This window comes from Hemiscyllium ocellatum, chromosome 18, assembly GCF_020745735.1.
Source record: "Hemiscyllium ocellatum isolate sHemOce1 chromosome 18, sHemOce1.pat.X.cur, whole genome shotgun sequence".
Lineage (NCBI taxonomy): Eukaryota > Metazoa > Chordata > Chondrichthyes > Orectolobiformes > Hemiscylliidae > Hemiscyllium > Hemiscyllium ocellatum.
The window spans coordinates 28,556,267-28,570,005 of NC_083418.1; positions in this window are offsets into that span (position 1 = coordinate 28,556,267).

Here is a 13,739-nt window from a genome sequence, read left to right on the forward strand (position 1 = left end):
GAGATGGAGTGCGTCAGAAGTAAACCTTACGCTGCTCTCTGTTATATCTCCCGAACCAGAGAAGACAAAGGATCCTGTTTCTGCTTAGTGAGCTAAGATGCTAATCAAGGTTGGTGGAAGAATGTTCCGGATATCACGATTCATCGACAAGTGTCTCGGAGCAGCTGCTGTCTTCACGCCCACATCCCTGATTAAATTGTGAAGGTTTTTTTTTCTCTCTCTTACTCTCTCTTCCCCCCCACGTTTCAAGCTCTCTCCCTTTCTCTCTCTTCAGCTCAGTGGTTTGATGAACAGGATACTTTCAAAGCCCACCCACACACATGCACACATACATAGGCACATGCTCCCTTGAATTAAACAGAAACATGAATGGAAAACTCAGAAGGGAAAAGAAAGCAAACAATGCCAGGAAGAGTGCGCAGCTTACACACAAACAGCTGCTAGGTGTATGAGAAACCTCTGATTGCACCGATACAGTTCCAGTGAATTCAAATTGTATCTCTGTCAAACATAAAGCCTCATGCATGTTGCAGGAGAATTGTGACAAAACATGAATTGAAAAAAAATTGACTCATTCCTTACATACACTTTTAAAAATCCACTCAGCAGCTGCCACTTTAAAAACTTTTATTTTTTGGATTTGTGTTGAAATCTATTGCCAATCTTGGGTGGCACGGTGGTTCAGCAGTGAGCACCGTTACCTCACAGTGTCAGGGACCTGGGTTCATTTCCTCGCCTGGGTGAATGTCTGTGTGGAGTTTGCACATGCTCCTTTGCCTGCATGGGGTTTCCTCTAAGTGCTCTGGCTTCCTGCCATATTCCAAAGATGTGCAGGTTAGGTTGATTGGCCAGGGTAAATTGCCCCTAGTGTGCAGGCTCGGTGGATTAGCCATGGAAATGCAGGGTTACAGGGATGGGTTGGGATGCTCTTTGGGTTGGTGTGAAGGTGATGGGCCAATCAGCCTGCTTCCACAATGTAGGGATTCTATCTGAGCAGATCAGTTGGAAAGAATCAAAATACAGCACAACATTGATAGAGTGATTAATTTGTTGAGGTGAGAGAAACTTTAGGATCAAAGAGAAGATGAAACAGCACATATGAGAACAAAACAAAATTTTCTTCACGTTAATGTTCATTGAATTTTCTCCCAAATATTTGTAACCATCTAATTATTTTTCCTGTGTTTCATCAATGGTACTTTTTTCACCTATAAAACAGATTTGAATTGCTTACACTTATAAAACAGGGAATGGGGAGCAAGGGATGGAGAGAGTAATAGACGGTGTCCATCATCAGAGTCAAAAAGTGTGCTGCTAGAAAAGCACAGCAGGTCAGGCAACATCCAAGGAGCAGGAGAATTGATGTTTCGGGAATAAGCCTTTCATCATCGATTCTCCTCTTCCTCGGCTGCTGCCTGACCTGCTGTGCTTTTCCAGCACCACATTCTTTGACTCTGAACTCCAACATCTGCAATCCTCACCTTCTACTATTGTCCATCATCATTCGACATTCACTTGTATTTAACATTGACTCTTCTGGAGGAGGTGGCACAAAGGCTGAGAAAGCAAGGTGGACAAACAGATTGAGGATAAAAGGTGTTCTGTTATCTCCCAAAAGTTGGGCAGAGTGGATGAAGAATAGATATATGAGAGCTAAGCAACAAGTGAGGAGGATATAGGGATGGTAAGTTAAAATGGAAGGTGGAAAGAAGGGGTAGTTGGGTAGGAAGAAGATATTGGAACAGTGAAGGAGAGGGAGTTGTAATGGGATTGAGGAGGAAAATGAAGAAAAATCCACATGATTGATGAGGAGACGAGGAGGGAGATGCTGGACAATTTTTAATCTAGTCCCACTTGCCTTCGCTTGGCCCATATCCCTCCAAACTTTTCCTATTCATATACTTCTCCAAGATTGTTTTAAACCTTGTGATTGTACCTGCATCCATCACTCCCTCTGGAAGTTCATTCCACGCACTAATCACTCTCTGTGTAAAACAGTTGTCCCTCATGACCTTTTTAAATCTTTTTCCTCTCACCTTAAAAATATGTCCACTTTGCTCAGTTTTGAACTTCGCTATTCAACTTCTCCATACCTCTCATGATTTTATAAGCAGCTGTAAGGTCACCCCTCAACCTCCTACGCTCCAGTGAAAAAAGTCCTAACCTATCCAGCCTCTCCTTATAACTCAAACTCTCCAGTCCCAGCAACATCCTCGTCAATCTTTTCTGAATCCTTGCCAATTTAATAACAAGAGGGTGAGCAGAGCTGAACACAGTACTCCAACATCCTGTAAACCTCAACATGATATCCCAACTCCTATCCTCAAATGTTGGAGCAATGAGAGCTAAATGCCTTTTTTAACAACCCTCGCTACCTGTGATGCAAATTTCAAAGATTATGCACCTGAGCCCCTAGGTCCCTCTGATCTACAACATTAACCAGGGCCCAATCATTAATTGTGTAAATCCTATCCTTGTTTGTTTTATCAAAATGCGAAACCTCACATATATCTAAATTAAACTCGATCTGCCACTCCTCAGCCCATTAACCCAATTGATCAAGATCGCTTTGTAACCTTGGATAACCTTCTTCACTGTCCACTACACCACCAATTTTGGAGTCATCTGCAAACATACTAACCATGCCTCCTATATCCTTATCCAAATCATTTCTATAAATAACAACCAGATGCAATGCAGAGAATTGTAAAGGATATACAATTCTCTACTGATATATCTCACCACTGCCTTTGAAAGGGAAATGCTGGATGAAGCAGGGGACGAAATGTACAAGAAGCAATTATATGTACATAATTGCTCACAGTTTATTGATTTAATCAGGTCAGGAAATGTCACTCATGTAGTACCCTCATCTCCATTCTGATGTGCACGGTTGAAATTTGCCATTCTTTTTCTAGAATCCCTAGGGTGGAGGCAGACCATTCAGCCCATCAAGGCTACACCACCCTTCTGAAGAGCATCTCACACAGACCACTATACCCCTGTAACCCACATTTTCCATGACTAATCCACCTAACCTGCACATCCCAGGATACTATGAGCAATTTAGCATGAACAATCTGCCTAACCTGCCCATCTTAGGACCGTGGGAGGAAAGCAGAGCACTCAGAAGGTGCTCATACAGACACGGGGAGAATATACAAACTCGACATAGGCAGTCGCCCAAGGCTGAAACCGAACCTGGGTCCCTGGTGCTGTGAGGCAGCAGTGCGAACACTGAGCAACCTTGCCCTGGTGAGTGTAAGACAATTTCTAAGCAATAATTTCAATATATTATTACACCGATACACAGGAGAACAGAGGAAAGAACACCAGGGAGAGGCAAAGAAAATGAGGTGAGAGCCTACAGCAATCGGATAATTGGTAGCTGCATGAGAGAAGATCAAAACAGAAGGTAGGGTGTCATTTTGGTTGTCCACTAGGGATAGGAAGATCGGTAAATTCTCAACTGTAGTTAAATAACATACAGCAACATTGCATACAATATTCAGTGATTCTGACTTGATGTCAGCAGCAAGTCACATGTGATCACGCACATAAAAATCAGTTAAAACCTTACCTTGACAGTTCTATTCAAGTCTCCCACAGGATATTCAAGCATTTCATAGGAGGTGGTGCAGGAAAGCAATGACTCATCAGAGGATCTCACTTCCTCTGAAAATGCACCATCACAGGACTCATGTTGACCACACAGCTCAAATATTCATACATAGGTAGGACTAATAAGCAAGATATTTGGATTGTCAACTAGGAATCATAAGTATGCAAGAGTAGAAATTGGAGACAGGGACAGTAGTGAAGTGTCTTTCTAACAAACTGCAGGGCACTTGAAGCTCAGCTTAACTGGACATGAAGACTCGATCTAAAGGGTTGTCAATGAAGGGTTGTCTGGAGCTACAGGAAAATAGTATGGCAGTGGATTCATAGGCTTTGCAGGCACACAGTGCACACAAGGGAGAGAGAGAATGAAGAAATTGACTCAAGCACAATGACATCACAGACCTTCACAAAGATTGAATTGAATTGAATTTATTGTCACATGTACCAAGGCACAGTGAAAAGCTTTGTTTTGCGACCAATACAGGCAGATTACAGAGTTAAGTAGCATAGATAGTAAATAATAGGTAAACAGGGGCAAACACAAAAACACAGGTACAGGCGGATGTTAAGAATTTGTGAGTCCATTCAGTATTCTAATAAAGGTAGGGTAGAAATTGTTGCGAAACCAGCTGGTGCGTGTGTTCAGGCTTCTGTACCTTCTCCCCGATGGTAGAGCTTGTAGAAAAACTTTGCCAGGGATGGATCTTTAAGAATGCTGGCAGCCTTTCCTTGACAGTGGGCCTGATAAGTGGATTCTGTAATAGGAGGTTGGCTTTTGTGATTGTCCGGGCCGAGTTCACCACTCTCTGTAACTGTCTCCGATCTTGAATGGTACAGTTGCCATAGCAGGTAGTGATACATCCAGATAGAATGCTCTCAATGGCGCACCTATAAAAGTTGGCAAGGGTATTCACCATCATGCAAAATTTCCTCAGCTTCCTCAGGCATTATTAGGTCTTTGTAAGTGGTATGGAACATTAAATACAGGAGTCAAACAAATGCAGGCCCTCACGAACGGTTTTGAAATTATGAATGTCACAATACATCGGATTCATAAAATTTTGATATTGGCTACTCATGGCGTCAATAAAAAAAGTTGCTGTGTGCTATAAGAAGTTTAATGGTGGAAGTGGGCGGAAGTGGAGACTAATTTTCATTGGTTATCCTCATCCTCAAACAGGATACCACATGTTGGCCCATGTTCCTCCGGCTAAAAGAGGAAAAATGTTTGTCCTGTGGGCTCCAAATCCCAAAGGACATCAGACAAAAGCAGCTAAGCAGTTAGAGCATGCATATAAACTGCAAACTACATCTCCTCTGCACAAGTCCCTGGCCCTACACTAGATAGAATTGTTAGGAAGCAGAAGAATGATGGATTGCAATATAACACACCTATATGTAAATATGTTACAAAACAAGCAAAACCAGAGGTCATGTCCACAGTTGGTCCCAAACAACTTAAGTGAAAAGACAGAGGAGGTCCTCAGCAATTTTTACAGTGTTTTGAAGAAGTTGGACCTCGAAGGTATTAATTTCCAGGTTACTCATGGTGCCAACTCCAAGTCAGCTTAAAAATTGAATGACAAAGGTGAATGCCACGAAGAAAGGCTTTAGATTCTTGGGACGTTGACTGGTTTCGAAGGATACAGGTCCTGGACAGGCTAGCCAGATTTCACTTCAACAGAGCCAGGTTTTTGAGGAACCAGTTTGCTGGCAACGATGAGCAGGGCTTGAACCAATATGGCTGTCAGAATACTGTGGCTTATTGTGAGGAGAATTGAATGCAAGAGTAGAGAGGCTATGCATCACTCATACCAAGATGCAGCAGTCAAAAAAGAGAAACAAGGTACAGAAAAAATTGAAAAAGACTCTCAGCACCAAAGTAAAAAAAAACAACAACGTATTTGGTGGGGTATGAATGAGAGGGAATGTAATGAAGTGTTAGTTAGGAATAGGAACATACCAGCATATAAGAAACAAACAAGAGAAGATAACTCAGCCCTTTAAGCCTGCTCTCTCATTCATTAAGATCATGGCTGATGTGATTTTAATTCCAACTTTATACTCCTGCATAGCCCCAATAATCTTTCATCTCCTTGGTGATGAAGATTCCATCTACTTCTGCCTTAAAATACTTAAAGATGCTACAGCCAGTGCCTTTTGAGAAAGGAAATTCTAAAGACTTCTCAACTGTCTGAGCGAAAACCTCATTCCTCAGCTCCGTCTTAAATGGACATTATCTTTAAACTATGGGGAGGTGATGGCCAAGTGGTGTTAATCCAGAAACTCTGGTAATGTTCTGGGGACCCGGTTCAAATCCTGCCATGGCAGATGGTGGAAGTTTAATTCAATAAATATCTGAAATCAAGAGTCTAATGATGGCTGTGAAACCATTGTTGACTGGGTGAAAACCCACCTGGTTCACTAATATCCTTAAGGGAAGGAAATTGCCATCCTTACCTGGTCTAGCCAACATGTAACTTCAGACCCATAGCATCTTAACTGCCCTCTGAGCAATTAGGGATGGATAATAAATGCTGGTCTAGCCAGTGACATCATTTCCTGTAAAAAAAAATTCTTGGAAAAAAGTGCTAGATTTTCCCACAAGGGGAAATGTCCTTTTGACATCCACCTGGACAAGTCCCCTCAGGACTTGTTTTATATTTAATTAAATCTCCCTTGACTCTTCTAAACTCCAGGGGATATAGTCCTAGCCTCTCTAGCCTATCCTCATAAGGCAATCTGCTCACTTCAGGAATTAGTTTAGGAAACCTTCACTGAAGAGCTTCCAATATATTAACATTTTCTTCTGTAAGTATGGTGACCAGTATTGTACACATCTCTCCAGATACGGGTCTTAATAATGCCCTGAAGCATAATGTATAACTAAAGCATAATCTCCCTACTCTTACATTCAATTCCCCTCACAATAAACCATAACATTCAAGTAGCTTAGCTGATTACTTGTTGAACCAACAAGCTTACCTTCTATGATTCATGCACTAAGACACCCAGATCCCACTGTATCTCAGAACTCTACATTCTCTCACAATTTGGATAATATACTTCTTTTTCATTCCTTCTTCCCAAATGGACAATTTCCCACCTTTCCATATTGTACTCCATTTTTCAGATCTTTTCCCACTCTAGATATATCCCTTTTTTAGGTCCTTAATGCCCTCTTCACAATTTAATTTCTTACCTATCTTTGTGTCATCGTCCAAATGATTTAAGTAAATTGTAAAGTCTTGAGGCCCAAGCACTGACCCCTGTGACACACCTGCCATGTTAATATGTTACCACTGTAATGTACAAGAGCAGAATTAGACCATTCGGTTCATCATGTCTATTGCACTATTTGATTATGTCTGATATGTTTCTCAATCCCGTTCTCCTGCCTTTTCCTTGTGACCCTTGATAACATTATTAATCAAGAGCCTATCTACCTCTGTCTTAAATACACTCAATAATTTGGGCTTACAAAGTTCTCTGTGGCATTGAGTTTCACAGATTTACCACCCTCTGGCTGAAGAAATTTCTCCTCACCTCAGTTCTAAAGGGTTGTCCCTTCATTCTGAGGTTTGGCCGTCTGGTCCTAGTCTCTCCTACGAGTAAAAACATCTTCTTTCATCAACTCTATCCAGGCCTCTCAGTATTCTGTAAGTTTCAATGACAGACCCCCTCATCCTTCGAAACTTCATTGAGTACAGATACAGAATCATCAAATGCTCCTCATACGACAAGCCTTTCATTCCCAGGCTTATTCTTGCAAATCTCCTCTAGACCCCCTCCAAGACCAGCAGTTTACAGTCCAAACTGTTTACAGTATTCCAAATGCCTTATACAGACCCAGCAGTACAGAGAGCCATAGAGTCATAGAGATGTACAGCAGAAACAGACCCTTTAGTCCAACTTGCCCATGCTGACCAGATATCCTAACCTAATCTAACCCCATTTGCCAGCACTTGGCCCATTTCTCACTAGACCTTTCATATTCATATACCCATCCAGATGCCTTTTAAATATTGTAATTGTACCAGCCTTCATCACTTCATCTGGCAGCTCATCCCATACACGCACCAACCTCTGCATGAAGTAGTTGCCCCTGGGCCTCTTTCAAATTTTTCCCCTCTCACCCTAAACCTGTGCCCTCTAGTTCTGGACTTCCCCACTTCAGGGAAAAGACTTTGTCTATTTATCCTATCCATGCCCCTCATGATTTTATAGACCTCTATAAGGTCACCCCTCAGCCTCCTCTGCTCCAAGAAGAACAGCCCCAGTCTATTCAGCCTCTCCCCGTAGCTTATATCCTCCAACCCTGGTAACATCCATATAAATATTTTCTGAACCCTTTCAAGTTTCACAACATCCTTCTGATAGTAGGGAGACCAGAATAGCACACGATAATCCATAAGTCCAATGTCCTGTACAGCCACAACATGACCTTCCAGCTGCTATACTCAATGTTCTGACCAATAAAGGAAAGCATACCAAATGCTTTCTTCACTAACCTATCTACCTGTGACTCAATTTTCTAGGAACTCTGAACCTGTATTCCAAGGTTTCTTTGTTCAGCAACACTCCCCAGCACCTTCTCATCGTGTTTATAAGTCCTGCTCTGATTTGCCTTTCCAAAATGCAGCGCCTCACATTTATCTAATCTCTGCTCTTTTATTCTAACCTTCTTGAAATGAATACTAATATCGCATTTACCTTCCTAACTGCTAATTGAACCTGCATCTTAATCTTAAGAGAATCCTGAACTAGAACTCCTAAGTCCCTGTGTCCTTCAGGCTTGCAAATCCTTTCCCATTTAGAAGAAAATCTACTCCTCTATTCTTTCTTTGAAAGTGCATAACCTCACACTTTCTCACATTATTTTCCATCTGCCACTTCTTTGCCTTGTCTCCTAGCCTGTCCAAGTCTTTCTTCAGCCTCCTTGCTTCCTCAACATGACCTGACCCTCCACCTATCTGTGTGTCATTCACAAACTTAGCAACAATGCACTCAGTTCCTTCATCCAGATCATTATCTGTTAAATGAATAGTTGTGTTCCAAACAGTGACCCCTCCAGAAATCCACTAGTCACTGGCTGCAATCCTGAAAATGACTCCGATATTCCCACTCTGCCTTCTGCCAGTCTGTCGATCCTCTATCCATGCCAGTACCTTGCCTCTAACATCATGGGCTTTTACCTTAGTTAGCACTATCTTGTATAGTATCTTGTCAAAGCAGGTCAGGCAACATCCAAGGAGCAGGAGAATTGACCTTTCAGGCTTCAGCCCTTCATCAGGCAAAGTTCCGCCTCATTCCTGATGAAGGACTTATGCCTAGAACTTTGATTCTCCTGTTCCTCGGATGCTGCCTGACCTGCTGTGCTTTTTCAGCGTCACACTCTTGACCCTGATATTCCAGCATCTGCAGTCCTCACTTTCACCCAGTACCTTGTCAAAGGTGACCTGGCCTTCACCACCTATACCATGAGCTTCTATTTTCCACAACAACCTTTGACATAATACCTCTGTAAATGCCTTCTGGAAGTCAAAGTACAATAAATCCACTGGTTCCACTTTGGCTACAGCACATCTTCAAAGAATTCCAATAAAGTAGTTAAGCGTGATTCCCTTTGAAAAACCATGTTGGCTCTGCCTGATTGCCTTGAACTTATCCAAATGCCCTGATGTAGCATCTTTAATAACAGCTTTGGACAATTTCCCTCTGCCAGATATGTTAGCATTACATATTTGCAGTATTTCTAAGTGTGCAAGGCATTGTACGTGAGGTTGGCAAACTGCATGTTTGAATAACCAGACAGCAAAGCAGAGATCTGAATCACAAAAGGGCTGGACTGGGTTCGAAATATTTCTGGATACAGGGTGTTGTGGAAATATATGGAAGGGAAGGAAGGAGGAGTGATGACATTATTGATAATGGAGAATATTGCAGTGTCAGAAAGAGAATATTCTTGAAGGGTCATGGACAGAATCAGGCTAAGGACACAGTTTAAAAGGTGTACCGATTGTAATGTCTGACTTGCTACAGTACAGAGTTAAAATAAGTAAGTGCATATCTGTGGAGAGTAAGTGTTTAACTGTATTAACTGTTGTAAGAACCTGCTGCTTGTGCTGAAACAGCCAGAGGACAAGGGAGTCTCAAAAGCCCTGCCCTAGACCGGTTGTTAATAGGGTTAGCTCCCTCCACCTACTCCTCCAACCTCCCCCCCTCCCCCGCCCACAATCACGCGAAGGTTGGGATTTGAAGTGGGAATTGAAGCATCAAGGGCACTACAAGTTGTGAAGCACAAGTGGCAAAGTTGGGTAACATTGGACTCTGTTGGGGTGAACGACGCAGAGCCCAGTTGGAGTCTAAGTTAAAATTTGGGTGCTGTTTGTACTTGTAATGTCCAATGTTGTGAGGAGGAGTTGATCACTCTGACCAACAGCCAAACCTCAGTGGAGCGCATGTTACCAAGGTGGGAAACATGGACACTGTGAGTAATCATGATACCCTGTCAGTTCATAGTAGAACGACAGAGCTTGAATAATGGCAGCGGCCAGGAGGGTAAAGAGTCCCACCGGTAGACAGCACACCAGGTTAGAAGTAGGTTTCTGGGCCTATTGGGAGGTGTTGGAACAGTCAAGGTGGCCGGGAGGGTGGAGGAGTCCCGGTAGAGAGCACACCCTATTGAGCCAGCATTCCTAACCGACCAGTAGGTACCGACCAGTAATGGTGGGCAGGAGGGTACAGAAGTCCCACCGGTAGAGAGCACACCTTGCTAGAAGGCTGCTAGAGGTGTACGGATGGTGCTGGGACAGTATTATTGGCCAAGGTGTAGAGAAGTCCCCAGTGGTTAGGAACGCTTTACTATTGATGGTACCCAGGAGTACACAATCTGCTAAATGGCAGATGGAAAGTTTAAGGGAGATACTGCAGGTTCCCTTATTGAGAAATACAAGGCAGACAGACAAGGTTGACAAGAGCAAATGAAGAAAAGTGGTTGGGATCCATCCCAGAACATTAGATAACAGAGAGCATGGGTAGATAAACAGAAACAGAATAAAACTAAAAAGATAGGGGTAATGTTAGTACCAATTCGCAGGCCTCATTGAACAAGTGAGTGCCTCCACGAGTAGGTGGAGAAAGGATTGGGAACAAGTTAAAGAGCTGGAGGACAGAATACAAGAGTTAGAGCAGGGAATGATGTAAAATATTACAGCCATTGCAGCAGAATAGGACACACAGAAGCAGTGTGCATAGGGCACCCCAAACACCACCCAGAACACCGTGGAACCAAGGGAGTCCCGAGGTCAGCAGAGCTGACAAGCAGTCGTGAGGGTAAGACAGAGGGGAGAATTATGCAGTAATAGGAGGGAGGAAATGTGAAATGCTATTAGACACAGGAGCAGCTGCTATCCATCACAAACCCACCCTTACCCCACACAAATAAAACAATTCACTTAACTGGAGTAGGAGGGAATAAAACACCAGCTTACCTAAGCAAAACTACCCTCGTGGAAATAAACAATATATCCCATGACATTCTACATATGCCAAAATAATGAGGCAATGATCTCATGAGAGAATGTAATGTTCTAATCGATTGTGCAAAAGGGAAATTGATTTGGCCCAGACAGGATGATCGGAAGACTGAGATTGGGAAAATTACAAGTCACCTTGAAACTATTAAAGTGGCTACAGTCACCAGTAGGGACTGGAACCTCGAAAAGGGGGGAGGGGGGTATTCAGAGCCATCTGCACCTCCATCCCCAGAGTATGGGCAGAAACAAAGTTAGATACAGGTCTAGTTAACATAGACCCGATAAGGGTTCTTGGACCTGCAGCGAGCAGGTGTGCTTGAATGTGACCACAGTCAATTCATATCTGGTCAGTGCAATGGCAACATGTCAGCGTTGCCACATTGACATACCCGTTCAACACTTACCTGCTGTGGGGGGTGGGGTGGGGGGTCACCTGGAGGATCAGGGATGACGTGGATTGACAGACAGACAGACAGAAGGACAGAACAATGTATGTTACCAAGCGGCGAAGGGATTTGTTTTTCTATTTAAGGGAACTTATTCAACCCCAAACCTCCCAAACCTGTTCACAGTAGGGACAATTGCACCCTTTACTGTACCATGCCCTAAGGCTGATGATTTTCCCCAGAACAACTTCATATCTTCAGCACCCTCCATGGAAGATGTGTTCTTGACCTACTTTCACCAGTTGGTTCCAGGAAAGATGGGAAACCTGTGCACCTATAGTTAAATTTCATAAGTCATGTGGCCATCACTCTAAATGATCAACATATTGAAATTAGCAGCTTGTCTTTCACAAGAGGACTGCTCACACTGAGTCCAATGTGCCCCAGTTAAATATGGAAAATGGACGGTTGGTGTTGGCTTCCTGACAAACCTCGACTTTTCAGGCTTTTAATCCCTGCCTTGTTCACAAACCACACTTCCCACAACCTGAAACTGGGCCCACACAGCTTTCATAGTTTTTTCCATTACAATGTTGGTGTGGACATTCATGTTGCAATATTCTTCTGCTGTATTCAGCTCCATAGATTGCCATTTTCAGCTGGACAAGCTATTTAGTAATTTAGTTTGGTTTAGGTTAACTTAGCTGCTACAGTTTACTATCGAAGTTTGGTGCATACCATACTCACTGACTTCTCACTTGGCTAAGTATTCCAAATTCTTTGGAAGTGGTCTCCATACCTCACTGGATGAGGGATTCCAATACTTAGTCTTCTGCTGTATTTACCATGATCCGTTGATCATGAGGACACAGTCCTTGACACCATGGATTTATTGATAATCTCAAGGGGAGCAAGAAGAAAGGAGGCATAGGCATATTTTAGGCAGGCTGTTGGCATATGCCAAATTTGACTCTGGTTCTCATGAATGCAACCCCAGATCTGCATTGCCCAACAGTTCCATCCCTTGGCATCACTCAGTGATCATGATGGCATCCTATGCGTTGTACTTTTGCGAAAAAAACACACAAAACAACCTCAGGGATCCCCTTAGTTCCTTTTCTTCAGCTTCGATGGCTGGGCCGACAGAAAGCTGCACAGCTCCAGTGAGGGAAACTGCAGGTGGGTCTTTCAGGAGGTCTTTGAGCACCTCTAGCCCTGGAAGGCCCAGCTTTAAACTGCACCATTGCAGCAAAGGTGGCAGCAAAGTGGTCTGGATGACTGACTGACAGACAACAGTGAGGGCATGGTAGAGTGACAGTAGTGGGAGAATGAGATTGGGCAACATGCCTGATCTGCTTCCATGCTACCCTCTACAGTTCACATAGTGCTTGGGAGTGTCAGAGCAAATTAGAATTTTCTTTATCAGTTTATTCTTCTCTGAACCCGAAGCCTCTCTGAAGAGGTGGCAGCTCTTTACTAGCCAAAAGGAAAAGACAGGATTGGGGTGAGGGAAAGTAAGGGAACCTCGTGTGTATGATTACATCATCAACTGACTGCCTTGTTCGGTCTTATTGGAGGGTAAGGGTGAGGTAGGCTTTGCGAGGTGGAGTCAGCAACAAAGTTCTGTTATCCTCAATAGCTTCAACTGCATTGCTGATACAACGGCTCCAAACATTTCCAACATGGCGCCATCCATCGGGATTAGCACATGTAGTTGAGCCTGTCCCCCGATGACTGTCATGCTGCCACTTATTATGGGACACCTTGACCTGTAAGAGAGGGAACACTCTGTGAGTGATTGTGGTAAAATCACTGTTGTTATCTTCAAGCTGCAGGCTAAGACTGTACAGAGTGATGTGAATATGAGGAAGAGTCACAGATGACAAAGGCTGTCGGTCGGCAAATGCAGGGGCAAATGATGGGGAAGTGATGCAATGGTGCACGGTGTGAGCTTGAAGAACGTGACACAGAAAGATGTATTTGCAGACCTTGACCATACAAGTAAGTCATTAAACATCTTTTGGCATGGGAGGTTGGCTTGTGCCACTTGGGAGGGTTTATATTGTGTGGCAGGGGAGTGGGAACCAGAGCAATACCTCATCAAATCAAGTGACTGAGGAGGAGTTAGAGACTAAGGAGAGTAAGGTAAAGGGAAGCACAGACAAGGAGAGGTTACTGAACATGGTAGGGCGGG